General features: G+C 40.5%; 1 protein-coding gene across 3 annotated transcripts in view; it reads left to right on the forward strand.

Moving 5' to 3' along the window:
* Nucleotides 1-22,704, forward strand: part of LOC124784441 (ankyrin-1-like) — a 310,421-nt gene that overhangs the window by 123,904 nt on the left and 163,813 nt on the right. The gene's annotated exons all lie outside the window — the stretch shown is intronic.

Here is a 22,704-nt window from a genome sequence, read left to right on the forward strand (position 1 = left end):
TAGGCTACAACCCTGTCCCACTTCCTTCCCAACCACTGCTTCCCTTCCATGCCTGTTGACTCTTATAACTGCCATTTGGTTTCTGTACAAATTGTAAATAGTCTTTCGCTCCCTGAATTTGACGCCTGCCACCTACAGAATTTGAAAGAGAGTATTCCAGTCAACATTATCAAAAGCTTTCTCTAAGTCTACAAATGCTAGAAATGTAGGTTTGCATTTCTTTAATGTAGCTTCTAAAATAAGTCATAGGGTCAGTATTGCCTCATGTGTTCCAACATTTCTACGGAATACAAACTGATCTTCACCGAGGCGGCTCCTACCAGTTTTTCCTTTTGTCTGTAAAGAATTTGTGTTAGTATTTTGCAGTTGTGACTTATTAAACTGATAGTTCAGTAATTTTCACACCTGTCAACAGCTGCTTTCTTTGAGGTTGGAATTATGACGACTGTGGTGTCACCGCCAGACACAACACTTGCTAGGTGGTAGCCTTTAAATCGGCCGCGGTCCACTAGTATACGTCGGACCCACGTGTCACCACTGTCAGTGATTGCAGACCGATCGCCGCCACACAGCAGGTCTAGAGAGACTTCCTAGCACTCGCCCAGTTGTACAGCCGACTTTGCTAGAGATGGTTCACTGACAAATTACGCTCTCATTTGCCGAGACGATAGTTAGCATAGCCTTCAGCTATGTCATTTGCTACGACCTAGCAAGGCGCCATTATCATTTGCTATTTATCTTGTGATGCATGTACCGTCGGACCGATGTTCACCAATTATGGATTAAAGTTAAGTATTCCAACTGCTACGACCTTTCTTTTTACTAGACTCTACTTCCTTAAATGTTCCAGACCTCACGCCATCCTGCATGAGCTAAATGCATGCTTTTCGGCTACGAATCATAGTGGCTTGGCTGTCTTGCCAAGTCACAACAATGACAATCATATCTCAGTATAGAACACACCACCACTCTTCCAATAGATGATCATCAGAAAATTTTCATCATTGTATGAACAATTTCAAATGTCATGTCTGACTGCTTACAATGAAGAGTCACTACATTACTACTGTTTGGATCACATTCTTGTATATTAGTGTGTTCACTCAGAAGTGAATGGCCAAGCTTGCCATTCTATAATTTTTTTGCTACTCATAGTTAACACCACATGAAGCAGAATTCCCTTTAAATATCACAGAAAAGAACATTTTCTGCTTTTGTGCTTGAAGGAATGAGATAGATACCCCTGAGTGTTGTTAGTTTTTGTTAACTGCAAGCATAGAGATTGCAATATCAAGAAACAACAGTCTTCTTATTTTTATCAAAACACTCATTTAAGAGAAGTCTCACTTCAAAGCTTAAACTATATTTTAAAAAAAATAATAAATTACCTTAAGGCTGCCATCTACTCCCTTATAAGGCCAGACTTCATTAAATCTAATACTTTTTTTCACAGTCCCTTCTTTTCATTTTTTATAAATATTTGGAAACCCATCTTTCTGACTATTGTTTGAGCTGCAAAAAAATATTCTATATATTCAATGTTGCCATGCCATTCTGGTTAATCTTAAGTGTTTCATTACTTATGTTATATCTCATGTAGTGCAGTGACAGTGTACACAAAAAAATGCTCAGAATGATTGTGTTGTACCATGGCACCCATGAACCATGAACAAACACTGAGTGTCAATCTAACCAGTGAGCAGAGAATCTGAAAACATTATCAGTGACAAACACAAAAGTAAGAGAGCATGGCAATAGAAAGCATTCACACACAAAAGAAAGTGAGCATAAGGCGAGTAAACAAGAATTTTGGCTAGAGCTAGCAAGCAACTAAGCTGCCAAATAAGCAAGGTCACACCAGAAAAGCTGCTCATGTGCTCACATCATCAACACTGAAACATAACCTCATGATGCTGCCTGCTGTCATTTCTTGTACACAACACTAAATGTCCTGTCATATGCCAAGTGTGACAAGTTGCAAAGAAACAGAGGCATTGCCTCCTCTTGTGTAATAACCAGCAATCCAGAGAAGAATGCCGTGCCCCTTTCTGTAAGCTTGCCAGACTGACTCGACAATGTAGTCACCAAAGCCTGTTGTGACTCATCAATTTTGGCCACCTACCATATCTCCGAAAACACATTTTGCACTGCAAAAATCAACACATCTGATTCTGCAGTTTGTGCTACATCATCTAACATCAAGACCAAATGTGCGTACACCTCAGTCTGTAATGCCCAGTTCGGTGCTAGTCACACCCCTAAATCACATATTAAAGTGTCTACATAGGACATGCTACTTTTCTTACACTTGCATAGGGTGTGCTGCATTGCTTACACTCAAAATGTCATCTACATGCTAACACCTGAAAGTCTGCTATCCATGCCACATACGACTGCCTGGCATGCTTAAAATGTTGATTGTACTGTGTCAGTGAGCAGCAACCACGTGCATTTGCAAATTCTACTATTTTGGGGTCTTTAAGAGACCGCAATTTCTGCAACACCACATACAAACAACAACAATGACAACAACAACAACTACTACTACTACTACAACTACAACTACAACTACACAACAACAGAGCACTTCACTATAGAGGTTCAGTGATTCATCTTATTTGGCAGCGCAGCTCATCAAAACCAAAAAATGAGTCCAGCTGTAGGGACTGTGCCAGCTATGCTTAAGCCACCAGCTTTGTAGTCAGCAAACGGATTAGCTTCTGCATTTGCCCAGCAGCTGTTGCTGTTGCTGCAATTGTTACTGTTGGTGTTACTGCTTCAGCTGCTCCTCCGCACCTGCATTTACAGTCTCCAGCATTCCAGAAATGCTGGCCCATGATGGTCAAAATATAACACTAACATGAAAATGAATGAACACAAAATAGCAATTTCTTGTCACCAATTGTTATATCTTGTGTTCTGAGATGACAGTGTTCACAAAAATATTCAGAATGTTGTAGGAAAGCTGGACAGTAGCAGAGGTGATTAGGGAGCAAGTTAACACTGTAAATAGAAGATTTACTTAACTTGTATTTCTCCAAATGTATGAGTACTCATTACAAATTTCAAGAAACAGAGTCCAACTGTTTCACTGTCAACTAGGATGAGACACTCTGAAGAAATGAACAAAAGGATGAACTATAGTGTCGAAGTGAAGTGCCCACAAGCGCGAGTGGGCTGAGTTGTTGTCGCTGGCTGCCCATCCTTTGTCATTGTAGCAGAGGGCACTCGTAGTCCAGAGCCACTGGAGGCATGGCTCATTGGAGGTGCTCCATTGGGTCTGTGGATCCCACACGACTGCTATCTTCGTTGGACACAAACTTGCAATTCCATTGCCAACCGTGATAGGCCGTTATGGTGGTATTGATACCTGATACCACACAGGAAAAGCATGGAGTATCATAATACGTGGTGCTAGTGATCAAACACAGAATGTCAACCTAACAGTGAACAAGTTCAAAAGTTCAGTCAGGGAAAAACATGGAACTGAGAGAGTGCGATAAAACAAAAAATTCACACATGAAAGCAAATGAGCATAAGCCAAGTAAACGAGAAACAGAAGCCATCTTGATGGATCACAGTTTGATCATTCTGTAATGTATCTTATGTGGTTCTGCAGATTTAGAATTATTTTCTGCCTTTGAATACTTTTCTCGATGTGACAAAAAGCTTGATCTGGAGGCATATAAGGTTGGCCAAGCACTGGAAAAATTACTAATATGTCTTTTAATTGGGGTGGTGCTTTATTTGCCAACCACTTTCTTAGCATATCCATCATGATTTGAGTTTTGTTTTGGCAGCAACCATGAGCAAAAAAGGCATACAGTGAGCACTGTTGGAAGGAAGTTTTTGAATTGTTTATAGTGATTGTTTTGATACTTATGTTTGTTGTTGTTGTTGTGGTCTTCAGTCCTGAGACTGGTTTGATGCGGCTCTCCATGTTAACCTATCCTGTGCAAGCTCCTTCATCTCCCAGTAACTACTGCAACCTACATCCTTCTGAATCTGCTTAGTGTATTCATCTTTTGGTCTCCCTCTACGATTTTTACCCTCCACGCTGCCCTCCAATGCTAAATTTGTGATCCCTTGATGCCTCAGGACAAGTCCTACCAACCGATCCCTTCTTCTAGTCAGGTTGTGGCACAAACTTCTCTTCTCCCCAATCATATTCAGTACCTCCTCATTAGTTACGTGATGCACCCACCTAATCTTCAACATTCTTCTGTAGCACCACATTTCTAAAGCTTCTATTCTCTTCTTGTCCAAACTAGTTATCGTCCATGTTTCACTTCCATACATGGCTACACTCCATACAAATACTTTCAGAAACGACTTCCTGACACTTAAATCTATACTTGATGTTAACAAATTTCTCTTCTTCAGAAAAGCTTTCCTTGTCATTGCTAGTCTACATTTTATATCCTCTCTTCTTTGACCATCATCAGTTATTTTGCTCCCCAAATAGCAAAACTCCTTTACTACTTTAAGTGTCTCATTTCCTAATCTAATTCCCTCAGCATCACCCGACTTAATTCGACTACATTCCATTATCCTCATTTTGCTTTTGTTGATGTTCATCTTATATCCTCCTTTCAAGACACTGTCCATTCCATTCAACTGCTCTTCCAAGTCCTTTGCTGTCTCTGACAGAATTACAATGTCATCGGCGAACTCCAAAGTTTTTATTTCTTCTCCCTGGATTTTAATGCCTACTCCAAATTTTTCTTGTGTTTCCTTTACTGCTTGCTCAATATACAGATTGAATAACATTGGGGAGAGGTTACAACCCTGTCTCACTCCCTTCCCAACCACTGCTTCCCTTTCATGCCCCTCGACTCTTATAACTGCCATCTGGTTTCTGTACAAATTGTTATCTGATTATAAATATTCTCAATAAAACATGAAGTGGACATACAAAGTTTTTGAACAGAATGCAAATTTCAATGCTTAATATCCATGGGATGTGGAAATTGGAAATTGTTTACCACGTAATAAAGACTGCTACAAAGATTCTGGGATGTGTGATATCTAGATTTCTGATTTTGTAGGACATGTTGAGATTTGGAACTAACCATCTCATATATTAAAAAATATGCAGCCTATGTCTGTCAAAATGTTCATTAGCGTACCATGTAAACTTTTAGGTAAATCAATCAAGAACTTTTTGAGATTTTCAATAACAACACTAAACAACAGCTTGTCTTTATGTGGAAGTATAGATAAATAAATATAGATTGCAGCAATAAAAGGCATTTGAATGTATGAAACAAATATTTAGATACTTGCTGGAGGTAATGGCCATACAAGCAAACTTGTTAGCATACAGAAGAATGTACAACTTCTCGAAGTAGGATCGTTTGAATCAAATAATTGTATTAAATTGCATTTAGAAAAACAACAAAATTTATGTTGGTAAACTTGAAGGTAAAACAAGTGATTTAAACTAAAACAGTCAAAACTTATATTACAAAAATAAAAAATGAGTCACTCAAAGTGAAAATGCATAATGAGGTAACTTTGCAGGCCGTGCCTGCACTTACACACAGACCGCACAGTTAATTGGTGCCTGTATTACATGTTTGCCCTCAAGAATTGGCTGTAAATTTTGGACCTCTGCACCTAATCGTGTGGGTAAATTCATTGAATTCTGAAAAATAAACATTATATATTTGACATGAGAGCACTGAATTGTATAGTGCAAGAATTAAAGGCTGCATACCAGTCAGTTGTAAGTGCAGAAACCTTTTATTTTTTATTTTTAGTATGTTCTAACTCATGTTTACTTTACTTACTTGCTTATACTGGCCACACAATCCACAACCAGCCTTCTGCACTTTTTTGTCATCTGCATCTTCATTTCCCAGACCCAGTATCTGCATGTATTCCATGGTATTATCTTTCCATCTCATTCTCAGCCATCCCAGTGGTCTCTTTCCTCCAGCTTCTCCATCCATTACAGCCTTTATTACCGTGTTCTCCCCTCTTCTCCTCACATGTCTGTACCATCTTAGTCTGTGACATCAGGCAGTGTGTGTAATTGTCTGAGATCTCTGTTTTTCCTTGTTCGCCACTGTTTATTTTTTTTCGCTGGTCCATATATTTTTCGCAGAACTTTATTTTCAAAAGTGATGAGTTTTTTCTCTGTTTTCATTGTCAGGGTCCATGTCTCATTTGCATAGCACACTATTGGCTTGATGATGGTTTGATATATTTTTATTTTTGCCCGCCTAGTTAGTAACTTCAATCTTATGATGTTGTGCATAGCTCCTAGACATCTTCCCCTAGCTTGAATTCTTGTTACTATCTCTTGTTCTATAAGGTTTTGTTGGTTGATGTTGACACTGAGGTATGTGAATGTGTCTGTCTTCTGTATTGTTAGATTTCTGAGTTTTATATGGTTTGGTTCTAATTGAGCTCTTCTTCCTTCTACCATGAACTTTGTTTTACTTTCATTTATACTTAGACCTACTTTCTTAGCTTCTTCCATTAGCACGGTCCCCCATTTTCTCCAGGTCTTCCATGTTCTTTCCTATCAGCACAATATCTTCTGCAAAAACCATGGCATTTGTCTTTTATGCTATGGTGGCTCCAGCACTTTCAGATGTTTCTCTCCTTGGAGTGTTGTTTAGGGCCAAATTGAACATGGTTGGTGATATAATATCTCCCTGTCTCACTCCTTTTTTTTACTTCAAATGCTTCCGAGAACTCCCCCTGTACTTTCACTCTACACTTTGATTCCATCACACACATTTTAGTTGGCTTTATCAGCTTTTCAGGAATCCCATACTTTGCCATTATCTTCCACATTTCCTCTCTTACTATGCTATCATACGCCTTGTTGAGATCTGTAAATAGGCAAAAGGTATCACGATTGTGTTCCCAGTTCTTATCTAATATTTGTCTTGTTGTGAATATTTGATCGATTGTTGATTTAGATTTTTGAACCCCGCTTATGCTGTGTCTAATGTTTCCTCAACGTATGGGCTGAGCCTGTTCAGTATAATTCCTGATATCACTTTATAGCATGTACATAGGAGAGATTTCTCTCTGTAGTTCTGTATCAGCATTTTGTCTCTTTTCTTGTATATGGGACGTACAGCAGCAGTTTTCCATTCCTCCGGCATTACTTTTTTTCTCCATACCTCTTTTATCAGTTTGGCTAATGATTCATGTATCTTCTCTCCCCCTTCTTTGATGAGCTTTGCTTATATCATATCTGTGACAGGGTCTTCCAATTTTTTAATCTTTTTATTGCCTCCTTTATGTCCATCAGTGTTATAACCTTTAATCACTAATAAATTGCGTGGATATACCAAAGTAGAAACACTAGCGGGTTACATGTTACAAACTCCGTATCTGTCATTCGACTGCCGTGCCGTGACATGCGGCCGGCGCCGTTCATAGCCAGGTGGCGCTCCCGCGCTCGGCCGAGCTGCGGAGCGCCTCTATCGCCGTGTTCGCGTACTAACGTAGCGGCACTTTTGAATGTCGTGGCACTGTCACAACACTTTTCCCCCCTTGAAAAAAAAAAAGCTTACTTCCTTGGAGACACGGACAGTGCGGAGACATCCATGGCCTCTTGGAAGGCCCTGAGAAGATCCCGCGGAGAAACACGAGAGTATGGTCGAAAATGTCCAGGACGGAAGCTTGCGCGTGGAACGTGCCTCCTGGACGAGATGATGGGTGAAAACTCCGGAGCAGCATCCATAGGTGTCGTGGACCTGGGGGTGTGCTCCAGCGAGATGGGTCCCGGAGAAGGCGGCGTCGCGACTGGGGCCGGTTCCAGCGTACTCGGAAGCGGTAGCGACGGCGGCAGCAGCAACACGCCCGGAAGATCGGCAGCAGCGACAGGACTGGCTTCTCGGGCTGGTGGAGATGAAAGAAGGGGCGGTGGTACCGGCATGGCCACCACTCGTGGGCGCATCTGGTCGTAATGGCGAACAACCATGCCGTCGTCCGTACGTTTGTCACAAAGCCGGCGGCCGCGAAGAGCCTGGACCACCCCTGGAATCCATTTAGGGCGAGATCCATACCCCCGTGCCCACACGTCGGCGCCCACCGGGTATTTTCCCGCACTAGGGGACACAGTACAAGGCCTGACAGGGTGAAGCAGGTGCAGTAGAGTGCGCGGTTGGCGGCCATGCAAGAGTTCAGCAGGGCTGCGATCACCCAGAGGCGTGAAGCGATAAGAACTCAGAAATTGCAGCAGAGCGTCATCTGTGGAAAAATCACTAAGGAATTTTTTCATCTGGCTTTTGAAAGTGCGGACAAGGCGCTCGGCCTCCCCATTCGATTGCGGATGGAAGGGCGGTGCTGTAACATGATGAATCCCTTGTCCAGTACAAAAATCACGGAAGGCCTGCGAAGAGAACTGAGGGCCATTGTCCGTGACAATCATGGATGGAAGACCTTCTAGCGCAAAGATTTTGGACAAAGCCAGCGTCGTCGCCGCAGTGGTGGGCGACGGACATCGAACAACAAACGGAAACTTCGAGAAGGTGTCAATCAACAGTAGCCAATAAGTGCCGTGGAAGGGGCCGGCAAAGTCAGCGTGCACCCGTTCCCACGGCTGCGCCGGATCAGGCCATGGAGAGGGCAGAGTACGAGGCGCAGCCAGTTGTTGAACACACTGATCACACGCAGCGACCATGTGGGCGATGTCCGAATCAATACCGGGCCAATAAACGTGCCTGCGGGCCAGGGAATTAGTCTGAGAAATCCCCCAATGGCCCTCATGCAATAGTTCGAGAACATCTTTGCGAAGAGAGGCGGGCACCACAACCCGTGGAGATGCGCCATCCGTGGCCAGAAGAACAACATCATCACGAACAGACAGACGAAGGCGCAAGGCATGGTAGTTGCGAAGGGGATCTGATGCCCGGCCCTTGGTCCTGTCCGGCCAACCCCGCTGAACAAAACCGATCACCTGACGCAGGACCGGGTCCCGCGCAGTAGCCGACGCGACCTGCGAACCTGTAAGTGGAAAACCCTCGACCGCACGACATTCTTCCTCATCAATGTGGAAACAGAGTAGTTCATCTCGATCGAAAACCGGGTCGGGGCCCATCGGCAAACGCGACAACGCGTCAGCGTTGGCGTGCTGGGCCGTGGGGCGATAGTGAATCTCATAGTGAAAACGAGACAAGTATAAGGCCCAACGTTGCAGGCGGTGAGCTGCCTTATCCGGAAGCGACGCCGAGGGGCTGAACAGAGAGACCAGCCGCTTGTGGTCGGTGATGAGGTGAAACTTAGAACCATACAAAAAACGCTGAACTTTTTTAGAGCATAAATGATAGCGAGCGCCTCCTTTTCTATTTGAGAGTAACGCCGTTGGGCATCGTTGAGGGTCTTGGAAGCGTAGGCGATGGGTCGTTCCGACCCATCCTCATACCAATGGGCAAGAACAGCCCCTACGCCATACTGTGACGCGTCAGTCGCCAGAACCAAGTGCTGACCCAGACGGAATGTGGCAAGACAAGGCGCCGACTGCAAATGAGCCTTCAGGCAGACAAAAGCCTGCTCACACTTGTCAGACCAACAGAAAGAGATGTTTTTCGTAACAGCTGATTCAGAGGATGAGCTACCGCCGCCACGGATGGAATGAATTTGTGATAATAAGCAATCTTGCCTAGAAACACCTGAAGTTCTTTGACTGTAGATGGCCGGGGTAGAGCGTTAATGGCCACAACGTGCTGACGTAGAGGACGTACACCCTCACGGGACAAGTGGAAACCAAGATACACAATGGAGGGTTGGAAGAACTGTGACTTGTCCAGATTGCACCTCAACCCAGCCGAATGCAAAACCCGAAACAGTGAACGCAAATTGCGAAGGTGCTCCTCAGTGGAGGCCCCCGTGACAACAATGTCATCCAGATAGTTTATGCAGCCGGGAACGGAAGCCATGAGCTGTTCCAAAAACCGCTGAAAAATGGCCGGCATACTAGCGACGCCAAATGGTAACCGCTGGTACTGATACAACCCACAAGGAGTGTTGATGACGAGAAATTCCTTGGAAGAAGCATCCAACGGCAACTGATGGTACACCTCCGATAAGTCAAATCTGGAAAAGAAGTGGCCCCCAGCGAGCTTGGTAAATAACTCCTCAGGACAGGGAAGAGGATAAGTGTCAATGAGGCTCTGAGGGTTGACAGTGGCTTTAAAATCACCACACAATCACAGACTCCCGTTTGGTTTAGAAACCACCACGATGGGCGATGCCCATTCGCTGGAGGTAACAGGAAGGAGAATCCCCGAAGCTGTTAACCTGTCTATCTCAGCTTTGACAGGTGCACGCAACGCCATCAGAATAGGGCGTGCCCGGAAGAACTTAGGGTGAGCCGTGGGTTTAAGAGTAATGTGGGCTTCAAAATCCTTGGCACGACCCAGACCAGCAGAGAACACGGACGAGAATTCAGAACACAAGCCATCCAGCTGTTGATACGGAATGTCCTCAGATATGAGGTGCACATCATCATCAATGGAGAACCCGAACAACTGGAAAGCATCATAACCGAACAGGTTTTCAGTGCCCGCATGATCCACCACATAAAACGTGAGGGGCCTAACAACAGACTTGTAGGCAGTGGAAGCATCAAACTGGCCAACGATAGGAATTTTCTGCTTATTATAAGTTCGTAGATTTCGCGTAACTGGAGACACGGGAGGGGAGGCCAACTCCAAATACGTGCGAGAATTAATGAGAGTTACTGCAGAGCCAGTGTCCACTTGCATGCAAATGTCTTTATCCAGAACACGAACAGTAACAAACAACTTATTTGTTTGGGAAAGCACACAGTTAACATCCATGTCTGATGCCTCGTCCTCGTCGACAGGAACTTTAGGGGACTGACACACAAAAGCAATGTGGCTTTTTTTGCTACATGAATTACACGTGGCCCAACGTTTTGGACACGCGGCCCTGTCATGCTGTACGAAACAACGTGGACAAGAAGGAAGTGCAGAACGAACCTGCTTCTGTGGTTGCTGTTGTTGCTGCAAGCGTTGTGGCCCAACGCGACGTTGTTTATGCGAGTGAACCGCCGCCACATCTTCGTTCTCCTGTGAAACAGGCAAATTGTTCAAGTCGAAAGTTGACTGTACAGCGCCTACATCACACCACGCGTCTATTTGCGTGGCAGCAGTGTAAGACACTTCAAAGGATTGAGCGATGCTTAGAACTTCTGACAACGACGGGTTTGGCAGTTGTAGGGCATGTTGCCGAACTTCTTTATCAGGAGCAAGCCGTAGAATAGCATCCCTAACCATTGAATCAGCATAAGACTCATGATGAGTGTCCGTGACAAACTGACATTTCCTACTCAGACCGTGTAGTTCCCCCGCCCAAGCCCGGTAAGATTGATGGGGTTGTTTACGACACCGGTAGAATGCCACGCGGGCGGCAACGACATGGGTGTTTTTTCGGTAATAGTTAGACAATAAGTCACACATTTCTTGGAAGGACAGAGAGGCAGGTTCCCGCAGACGGGCTAACTGAGATAGCAGCTGATAGATCCGTGGGGAAATCCAAGATAGATATAACGACTTACAACATAGGAGCGTCAACAACGCCGAAAGCCAAGAAGTGTTGCCGCAAACGCTTCTCATAATCCTCCCAGTCTTCAGCGGCCTCGTCATAAGGAGGGAACGGAGGCGGAGAAGAGGAAGACAGACGATGAGTAAGCGACGTCGACAACGCCTGAATAGCAGCCGTCAGCTGTGTTTGTTGTTCAATAAGCGCTTGCATAAGCTGTTCCATGTCTGCCCCGACACGAACAAACAATTCCACAACGCAGGAAAAAAAAATATCCGACCTCGTCGCCAAAAAGTGTTATAACCTTTAATCACTAATAAATTGCGTGGATATACCAAAGTAGAAACACTAGCGGGTTACATGTTACAAACTCTGTATCTGTCATTCGACTGCCGTGCCGTGACATGCGGCCGGCGCCGTTCATAGCCAGGTGGCGCTCCCGCGCTCGGCCGAGCTGCGGAGCGCCTCTATCGCCGTGTTCGCGTACTAACGTAGCGGCACTTTTGAATGTCGTGGCACTGTCACAACAATCAGAGCTGGTTCTTCGACTAATGGTTGTACGTTCTGATTGTTTTCTGTCGTGTTTTCATTGTTTTAGGTATCTGTCAGGCTGTTCAGCAGTTCTTTGATGTATATCCTCCAGTTCTCTAAATTTTCTTCATTTCGTAGTGATCAGTTTTCCATTCTCATCCTTCATTATCACTGACTTAGCTCTGTACTCTTTTCTATAGCTCTTCATTGTCCTGTAAAACTGTTTACTATTGTTCTTGTTATAATCCTCCTCAGCCTTCTCTATCTGTTTATATATGAATGCTCTTTCCTCTCACCTTGTTATACTCTTCATTTCTCTTGTGACTTTCCTGTATGTTCTTTGGTTTTCATGGTTGTTGCTGTTCATCATTGTGTGCCTGGCTTTCTTCCTGTCTGTAATGCTTTTCTGCATGTTTCATTGAACCCTGATTTGCACTTTATATTGATATTATTATTTTCATCTCCTAGTAGTTTATGAACTGTCTCCCTCATAACTGTTGTCATCTTCTTCCATTTTGTGTTGATATCTTCATCTTCTTTTCTGTTGTTGTCTTTTTCTAATTCAGCGAATCTATTTTTAAGCTTAACAAACTGTTTATTCACCTCCTCCTCTTTCAGCCTACTCACATCTACTGTTTGGGTTCTTTCACCACTGTTGTTCCTGCTTGGTGGTTTTAGTAATGGTCTGATCCTATCTCAGCCCCCCTCATTGTCCTAACAACTGCTATTGCCTTTTTATGTTTTTTGTCTATCAAAACATGGTCTATTTGGTTCCTAGTTATTCCATTTGGCGAGGTCCATGTTGTTTCATGTATGTCTTTATCGGGGAATGATGTACTTGCTATTTTCACGTTTCTAGCTGTGGTAAAGTTGATAAGCCTTATACCATTAGCATTTAATTCAGTGTGAAGTCTGAACATGCCATTGCTGTTCTTGTCCTGTTTTGGAATTTAAGTCTCCTAGCACAATTTTGCTGTCATACTATAGTAATCTGAGTACATCTGGTCTAAGGTGTCATAGAATTTGTCTTCTATGTCTTCCTCCTTGTCCTCAGTTGGGGCATGTACACTTATTAATGAGATATTTCTATATTTGTCTTTGATTCTGATGCAGCATATTCTTTCATTGACATTTTCTAGTGTCATCACATTGGTCATTATTTTATTATGAACCGCAAATCCTGTCCCAAATATATGGTGACCATGCTTGTTTCCGCTATATATGATCATGTAGTTTCTTTCTCTGTGCATACCTTGTCCAGCCCATCTTATCTCCTGCAGGGCTGAAATATCCATCTTGTACTCTGTTAGTGACAAACCCTAAATGAACATTTACTGGAGTCAGTTTTTTGAAAAGACTTATACCTCTGGAGAAAAGAAATGCCCTACTGTTGCAAAAATTGCGAATCCTGCACTTGCACTTTTGCATGATAATATGGATGTAGAAGTGGGATTCTAGTTGTCAGAGAACAACTTGAATGAAGATACCACAGATATATGTGAAAGATTATTTGGAGCTCGTTTGACTGTAAGATATGCTGTGGTGAATGCATTTGAAGAGAAAGCTCAGTTCGTAATTACCACTCAGGAACTTCTTCGATTGGCACACACTGCACGTCTGATGCAAACAATCCTGTGAAGATAAGAGAATGGCTGAGGAAAAACTGAAGAAACAAGAAGAACAGAAAAAAGAAAACTTATTTCAAGCAGGTCTGAAGAATAAGTTTGAAAAATAAAAACAAATGCTGAGCACTGTGAGCAGGCACTGGAGAAAATGAAAGAGGTAGAAAAGGGAAAAGATTGACTTTTGACAGATTACTGGATGAAGCAAACATGTACTTAAAAGAAGCAATAAATAAAAAGGAATTTGTGGGAGTTAGTGTAGCCCAAGTAAAGTTAGGGAGTGCTAGGGAAGTCAAGGAACAAGATTTGAAGAAAATGAAAGACACAGAAAAGGTACAGAAATTAATTGATAATTGAAAAAGTTGTATTATAACATTTTTTTCAAAGAAGCAAACAAAGATTGAGACTTAAATGACCTATTTTTCTAAAGAAAGCTACGTGGTTTTTCCAGATTACATTTAAAAATTATAAGTTGTAAACATTTTGTTTGTATTATTCTGAAAATGGTATTATAAAGTTGCACTTTTAAGGTTTTTGTGGTTTTATGTATATTTGTGCTGAATAGGAGCACGTCAGTATTATTTTTAATAATGTGCAATGATTTTTCTGTTTATTTTTATTATAATTGTATGTAATTTTGTAGTAATTCTATGTGTTGTTTACAACTGAAACACAGAATGGTATGAGTTGGCTGGCTATGGGAACGGTGAAAGCCAGGGAAAAAAAGAAGAAGAAAAATGCTATTGACCCTTCTTTCCCTATGAAAAATTTGAGTTAGTATTTAGTCTGTTTTGTAATAAAAATGGTCAATAACCCTCTAATTCTAGTCATAGGTTTGGTTTATATCACTGAAAAGACAATAAGAGTGAATTCTAACATACAGGATCAGTTTTTTGACTTGCTTTACATTGGAGAACAAAATGATTCAAATAGACCTCCCAATTCTCATTTGGCCTATCAAAACAAGCAAATGGGTGAGGGAGAGGTGATGATGTTGCAACTACAGATTTTTGTTGGTATGGCAGTAGTTGTAGCAACATTTCCTGTTGTTGCTGCTGAAATTTCCATTGCTATTCTTGTTACTGTTGTTGCTATTGCTGCAGTTATTGATATTGTTACAGGTGGATCATTCCAAGTCAGACATAAATAAATAAATAAGATATCCATTTATTCTCTGTCTCAACCATTAAGATTCTACAGCATGTTAAAGTTTTTGGAATTTAACAGATTTTAGTTGTCGGGTGAAGGAAATACAGTGTGTTCAAATAAACAAAATAATTGATACAGTTTTATTTGTGCATGCATCAGTATGCATTGAGATAAGAGATATGTGAATTAAAACATTATGAAACTTCACATGGACACGAAAAAAGGTCTTTAATTTTAGTTTTCAATTTTTTTCTAATCAAGTACGGAGACCCACACCATGAGCAATATCACTGGATGGAAAAACGATAACCACCTAACTCATTTTTATTAATTCTTCATGTAAAGATATATTCTGTCAGATAAGAAATAAAATTAATGGGTATTTCACTCCTTCATTGTTCATTACTTCATAGATGAAACTATTAACAAAGTTCACATACTTATATACAGTTTGTTGCGTTTACTTTTCCTTTTGTTTAACAATATCCATTTTCCCTCAAAAACTTACAAAGTAGAAGTAATGTGTAATAAAAACAAGATTAAATACCTTGCGGGCATGAAATCTATTAATGTAATGCTTTGAACTGATTGTGTATTGCTTTTTTCTGCCTGAGTTTTGGAACCAATGATGTTGCAGTTTTGCAGGAGTGTATAGGATCATATTGTTGTTATCTTATTCTACAAACAGCTGAATAACATTCCTTTATACTGCCTGCAAGTTTAAGTAATTCTTCAATTTCAGATAGAATGAAAATTATGTTAGCCAAATTTTGTATCTGTTCTTGATGTAACAACAGTGCGAAAGTAGCTGTGAATGACATATTACAATTGACAATCAGGCCCAGCCTCTAAATAATACAGTGCACAATAATTATTGCAAAAAGTATGCCCAGTTATAGTGTTTGTTTGTTTGCGTGTATGTGTGTCTGTGTTTCATGGAGAAATATAATGTCAAGGAAGTTACTGGCAGTCATTGTCAGTTATTAAACTGTCTCACAAAAAAAAAAATCCATTCAACCTGTCTGAAATTAATTTAACTCTCTTTAAAAAGAGAGTGGGAGCAAGTGTCAGTGAAAAACTATTTGCCTTCCTCATCAATGTGTTTTTGTGAAAAGTATAGATTTTTACAAAAGACTTGTTATGAACCTTTCAAGAACATAAAAATTCAGTTAAAAAAACACTTTGAATTGTAACCATATAACAGTGTAGAAAAATTTTATCAGAGGGCTAAACAGTGAAACCAGTACACAACTTGTATATCCTGCAGGAAACAACTGCTTGGAATCAAAAAAATTGATGAGTGTAGTGTTGAAGCTATATTAATTGCCAAAGAAGAGGTGGTGGATGATGTCAAATTATCATTGGATGAAGTATTCTAATTACAGAAAAGTGCTATCACTTCTATTTTATTTTTTTATTTTTATTTATTTTATTTTATTTATATACTTGTTCCATAGATCTGTACATGTGAGCAAGTCACTCAGATGTGGAATGTGTCAATGTACATAATAAAATACATAGAATAAAGACATTGTTATAGTATTAATAACAGTGCGCAAAAGTCACTTATTAGCTTAAAAATTAGTCAACATAAATGTGAAGATAGCAGTTTCATATTTAGGGCATTATTGCATCTATTTTAACCTTGAACAGTAATCAAACTCCCCAATTTTGGGTTTAAAAGTGACCCAAAAATGGAAATGAGAAAAACAGGAATTTTTACATTAGGGCATTATTACATTAGTTTAACAGTAAACAGTGTCAAAAAATTTAAAAACATCTTTCCAATCTGGGTTTTACTTATTTCTCTGAAAGAATTCCTCTAGTGAATAAAGTGAGGTCTCAAGTAAATAATTTCTCAAGCTACTTTTAAATACTGATGTACTACTCCTTATACTGTTGATGCTGTTGGGTAGGGAATTGAAAATTTTTGTTCCAGCGTACTTTACCCCTTTCTGAATAAGTGTCAAGTTCTTTAACTCACAGTGGAAATCCTCTTTTCTTCTGGTGTTATGTTCATGATATAGGCAATTCGTTTCATACAGAGTGGGGTTATTTATTATGAAGCACATCAGTGAATATATGTACTGAGATGTTGCTGTCAGTATTTCAAGTCGTTTAAAAAGATTTCGACATGAGGTTCATGGGGGTACACCACAAATGATTGTTATTGCTCTTTTTTGTGCTGTGAGGATTTTCTTTGCGGCAGGTGTATTGCCCCAGAAGATGATGCCATAACACATGACTGAATGAAAATAGCCAAAGTAAGCTGACTTTGAGATGGTAATGTCATTGAAGCGTGACAAAATTCGTAAAGCAAATGTTGCCGACGTCAGCCGTTTTAGTGTTTGTAGAACGTGATGTTCCCAATTCAGCCTACTGTCCATGTATACGCCTAGGAATTTTGATAAGTACACTTGCTTTATCATCTGATCATTCTGTGTGATAACTATTTCTTTTGGGTTTTTGTGGGTTGTCTGGAACTGGATAAAATTGGTTTTTTTCAGGTTTATTGAAAGGGAGTTAATACTAAACCAACCCAGAACTTCTTTAAGGATATCATTGACCTCGGATTCTAAGTCAGTAGCTGACACATTATCCACCACAATGCTCGTATCATTAGCGAACATTGTAAATTTACACTTCTTATTGATGGATAAAGGCAGGTCATTAACATATATGAGGAACAGCAAGGGCCCAAGCACTGATCCCTGTGGCACTCCATGCTGCACAATTCCCCACTCAGAGTCCACTGTATATTGTGATACACTATCTGAAACATCTAGAATAATCTTCTGTTTCCTATTTTCGAGGTTCGATTTTAACCAGTTCCCTACAGGTCCTGTAATTCCACAATGACAGGCCTTCTTGAAGAGTATCTGGTGATCTACACAGTCGAACACCTTTGATAGGTCGCATAAGACACCAATTGGCAGCCTCTTGCTGTTTATAGACTCTAGAACATCATTTGTGAATGAGAAAATTGCATTATCTATTGAAACTCCCTTTTGAAAACCAAACTGCTGACTGTTAATGATGTTCAGGTCACCAAGGTGTGCCACAATCCTGTTGTACAGAGCTTTTTCTAGGACTTTTGAAAATGTTGTTAATAGAGAGATGGGGCGATAGTTTGACACATTTGTAGCATCCCCTGCTTTGTACAGGGGCCTGACAACAGAGTATTTCATTCTATCTGGAAACACTCCCTGTTGCATGGATGTGTTGCAGATGTGAGACAAAACTTCTGTCACTTCACTACAGCAAGCCTTCAACAGCTTGCTTGAAATATCGTCGATACCAGCAGAATGTTTATTTTTCAAAGACTGTATGATTTTTTTGATTTCATTGGCAGTAATGGGAAGCACACTTATTTGACTGAAAGGTTCTGGAAAATTATTTTTCATTATACGGGCAGCTTTATCTACAGAACCATGGCAACCTATCTGTGTTGGGACAGTTAAAAAATGTTGGTTAAAGATTTCAGCAATTTCCTCACTATTAGTTATCTCTGAGTGGTCAACAGTTAAAACAATATTTTTGTCTTTGGTGTAATTTACAGTCCCTGTTTCTCTCTTTATCACATTCCAGATTGTTTTAATTTTATTTTCAGAATTAGTAATTTCAGATGCTATACACATACTTTTAGAGTTTTTAATTACTTTGGCAAGAATTTTACAGTAGAGTTTATAATGTTTTAGCTGAGCAGGGTTGTTAGAAGTCTTTGATGCTATGTAGAGTTGTCTTTTTCTCTGACAGGAAGCTATGATGCCCTTAGTGAGCCATGGTTTTTTTGCAGCCCTTGCAGGTTGGACTCTGTATGACTTTTTTGGAAATACACTTTCAAAGATACCTGCTATCTCATTTGTGAATAAATTGTATTTTGAATTAGCAGTTTCTGCTAGATAAACAGGTGTCCAGTCAGTATGCTGAAGACATGATCTGAACGTTTGAATAGCTTCCTCACTTACTTTCCTTACTGTTTTCCATCTAAGTGAGGTGTCACTCAGAGGAATTCCCAAGCTGTTGAAAGTAACTCGTTGTCCGTCATGGTCAGACAGACCATTTATAACCATTTCAATATTAATATAGTTGACTTTACTCTGATCAACAAAAACGTTATCAATGAGAGTACTGGAAGAAGTTGTGGTTCTGGTGGGCGAGCTAACCACGGGAACAAGGTTGTACATGCACATGAGATTTTCAAACTCCACCTTGCAGGGAGAATTAACCAAGAAATCTATGTTAAAATCCCCAACTACCATGCCCCTATTTTTTCTACTTAAGTACAACAAAAGAGTATCTAATTGTTTAACAAACACTTTAAAATTTCCAGATGGTGCCCTGTAAACTGCCACAACTGTTAATCTGGAGACTGTGTCTGGCACCTCTATAGCACATACTTCAAAATGTAGCTCAAAGCAGAATCTTTGTACATCTATTGCCGTGAACAAGACATTGTTTTTTACATATACAGCTACTCCTCCTTTGTCCATATAGTTCCTGCAATAAGACGTTGCCAAAACTTAGTTGGGAATAGGGACCACTTCAATACCAGCAGTGATGTGGTGTTCTGTTAGACACAGAATGTGGGCACTGTTTATACCTTTTGTGTCTTCTATATTTGCTGTGAACTGATCCAGCTTGCAGTATAGGCCTCTTATGTTCTGATGAAACACTGTTAACTTTTGTTTGTCTTTAATTGTATTGCTGTTTGAGTGAACTTTCGTTTGTGTATTAATTACTTGTTGCAGATTTTTGTTACTGGACCAAATCCTGCTAGAGTTGGCCCAGCTCACTAGTTTCCCTCGTTAGTTAGGGCTATGACTGGTCTGCTTTCATGATCGTTATTGTTTAGGCCTATTATTTCATGAATAGCTTTTCCAATGTCTGCTGCTAGTTTATTTTTGCCAAACTGATTTAAATGTAGTCCATGCTTTGTGAAGCAGTGTCTCTCATACCTGTCTGTATCCAGTAGTGTCTAATTCGTAAACTTAGTGCAAAAGTGTTTCAGTTTACTATTTGTTAGGCGAATTTCTCTGTTCACACAAGACCAGTCTGCCAGGTCATATCTCGTGGGCACAGTTGTTAGTATTATGTTTGTATGCTGTAATAACTGCAGCAATACGAGTAGCTTTTTAATGAAAGTGCTGGCCTCGTTGCAATAAACATCGTTTGCTCCTGCGATTATCGCAACACAGTCTTTTTCCGTGAATTTAGCACATTCTGTGTGTATGTCTTCTACCACATTCACGAATTTTGCACCTGGTTTAACAATTGCTGATATACACAAACCATCTTGAGCAGAGTTCGACATGCATGGCGAAATATTGCGAGCATGACTGTCTCCAAATATTTTTACGTTATTTTTCTGTTGTGTTTGTTTACGTACGCGATCGGAACTTTTTCTTACGCAACCACGCGTGTTTTGTGTACACGTGTTGCCGTCTACTACAATTTTAGATGCACTGTTTTTGTTATTTGAATTATCACTGTTTATCAAGCACTGAACTTTGCCCACTGTTGAGGCTTCTTTATTCAGTTGTGGGTTTCCTTTCTTGTATATAAATGTGGCGTCGTCGACGGTTACGTTTTCACGACGTACATAACACTGATCTACACACACTGTCGTAGCACTACCGTTTTGTAGAGCTGTATATCGGTCTTGGAGGACAGCGTATTTCACTTCTAGCACTTCAATATCGGTTTGTAGCATTCTGATTATTTCGTCCTTATTTTTGATAATGTTTGAAAATTTACTTTCACACGCGGCTGCTGTGCACGGCTCACAGGTCCACAAATAGTCATCAGTTACGAGTTTTAAGTTGATCTTGCAGCAATTTTCATGAAACCAGTACTTGCAGGTTCTACACTGAATTCCTTTACGAACTTTTCTGATACACAATTTACAATTACTATTACTTTTATCTTCATAACTGGGAGCTGAACCTACACGTACTTTCTCTATCGGCGCCATCTTGGAAACTCAGCACTTCATTCAGTGAAACTGGATTTTCCCCTATGATGATGTGCAATTGACAAACATAGCGTATTCTCCCACAGCTAAGAGAAATTGAAAAGAATACATGAAAATGTAAAACAAATTAAAACTGTTCTCAAAGTTGATTTACCAACTGAGGGAAAAATGACTGAAATAAGTACGAGGGGAGGAATCTGAAGATATGGACAAGCTTGTTGATTTAGTTAAAATGAATTACTCACTACATAGTGAAACAAATAGATTCAGATGCTGACAATCCCTGCTGTACTAAATTGGTCTAGGAGAAAAATAATTGAGACATTCAGTGTATGTGGTTATTCTGTTCGTAAAGATGAGTTATTTAGCATAACTTGATCACAGACATGGGAAAATTTTGAGTCTTGAAACACCAAATTAGTAAAAATGTTTAATCGGAATGATGAACAGTTCAGAATCTTGCCTGGTATGAAGGATGTTAGTACAGGACAAAATGTACATGAGAGACAACAAATGATTCTTTGTTACCTTTGTGAGCTCTGCTCAGCTTTTAAAGTTGAAATGTCCTAATTAAAAAATTGGTTTTTGAAAAGTTTGTTGTCTGATGTGAGTTGACTGGTGCCAGTGGTAGACAGTGTATGTGAACAATACATCAAAATGTCAGTCTATCGATTCACGGGGCTATTGTTGGAGACAATTGCATTGTTTATGAATGAGCAGGCAGTGAATGTATGCTGAGGCATTGAGACAAGTGTTCATCAAAAGATAATCTTATCAGTTTTTTGCAATCAAGATGGTGTTCAAGGTCACTATTGAACTTCAGATTCATCCTGTCATGATTTGTTGCTGGGATGCAATGTAAAACTCCTTTTACCTCTTTGTATCATTTCTGATGATCCTCAGCATGATGTGTCTGTGGTATATGAGATCCAAAAAAGCAGTAATAACATTTCTGAAATGGAACTACCCACACATAACAAACATTTACTACTTCAGTGTTGGCAAGTATAAGAATAAATATAATTTAATGAAACTGAATTAAAGCCCAGTGGTCATTTTTTGTAACCTGTCATAGTATGGGCTGCAGTATAAAATGCCGAGCTAGGAAGGAAAGTCTACAGCAACATGTTGACAAGCAGATATTGACATCAAATGAACTTTTCAAATATAAATATTAACTTTATCTCCAAAGGAATGGTTGATTCAACTCATCAGACTTTGCAGAATCCCATGAAAAACATTCATACTGTTCCAGGAATAAGAACTTCCCACAACTTCCAACCATAATTCCAACCAAAATGTAGACTTTCACGGCCGGAAATATCATGTCCATTGTAATTATCTGTCAGTAGTGAGCCAGAGGGTGTGTTGGACCTTCCATCCAGCTACGGACCCCCTTGAAGATGTCTCTTGCAGTTGTAGACGAAACGTTGGGAATTGACACAGAATTCATCAACTGACCACGGCATAACAGGCCGGATAATTATAATGGACATACTTCCAACCATTATGTGACTTGGGAATAACTGAGACTAGAAGAATCAGTAGCAATGCAAAACCTGCTCTCACATTCCACTTGTCAGGAGGTTGTGGTCTTGTGGCTAGCATTGCTGACTCTCAAGCTCGGGACCCGGGTTCGATTCCCAGCTGGGTCAGGGATTTTCTCTGCTTGGAACCAGGTTTGTGTGTCTTGTACTCATCGTCATTTCATCATCATCAATGTGCATGTTGCTGGAGTGGCATAAAATAGAAAGTCTTGCACCAGGCTCCTGAATTCCCTGGAAGGGGAATCCAAACCACAAATGCCGTACACACATTTCTTTACATTCAACTTATCTAACAAGAAGCAAATTCCAGAATGAGATTTTCACTCTGCAGCGGAGTGTGCGCTGTTAT

This window comes from Schistocerca piceifrons, chromosome 1 (assembly GCF_021461385.2).
Source record: "Schistocerca piceifrons isolate TAMUIC-IGC-003096 chromosome 1, iqSchPice1.1, whole genome shotgun sequence".
Lineage (NCBI taxonomy): Eukaryota > Metazoa > Arthropoda > Insecta > Orthoptera > Acrididae > Schistocerca > Schistocerca piceifrons.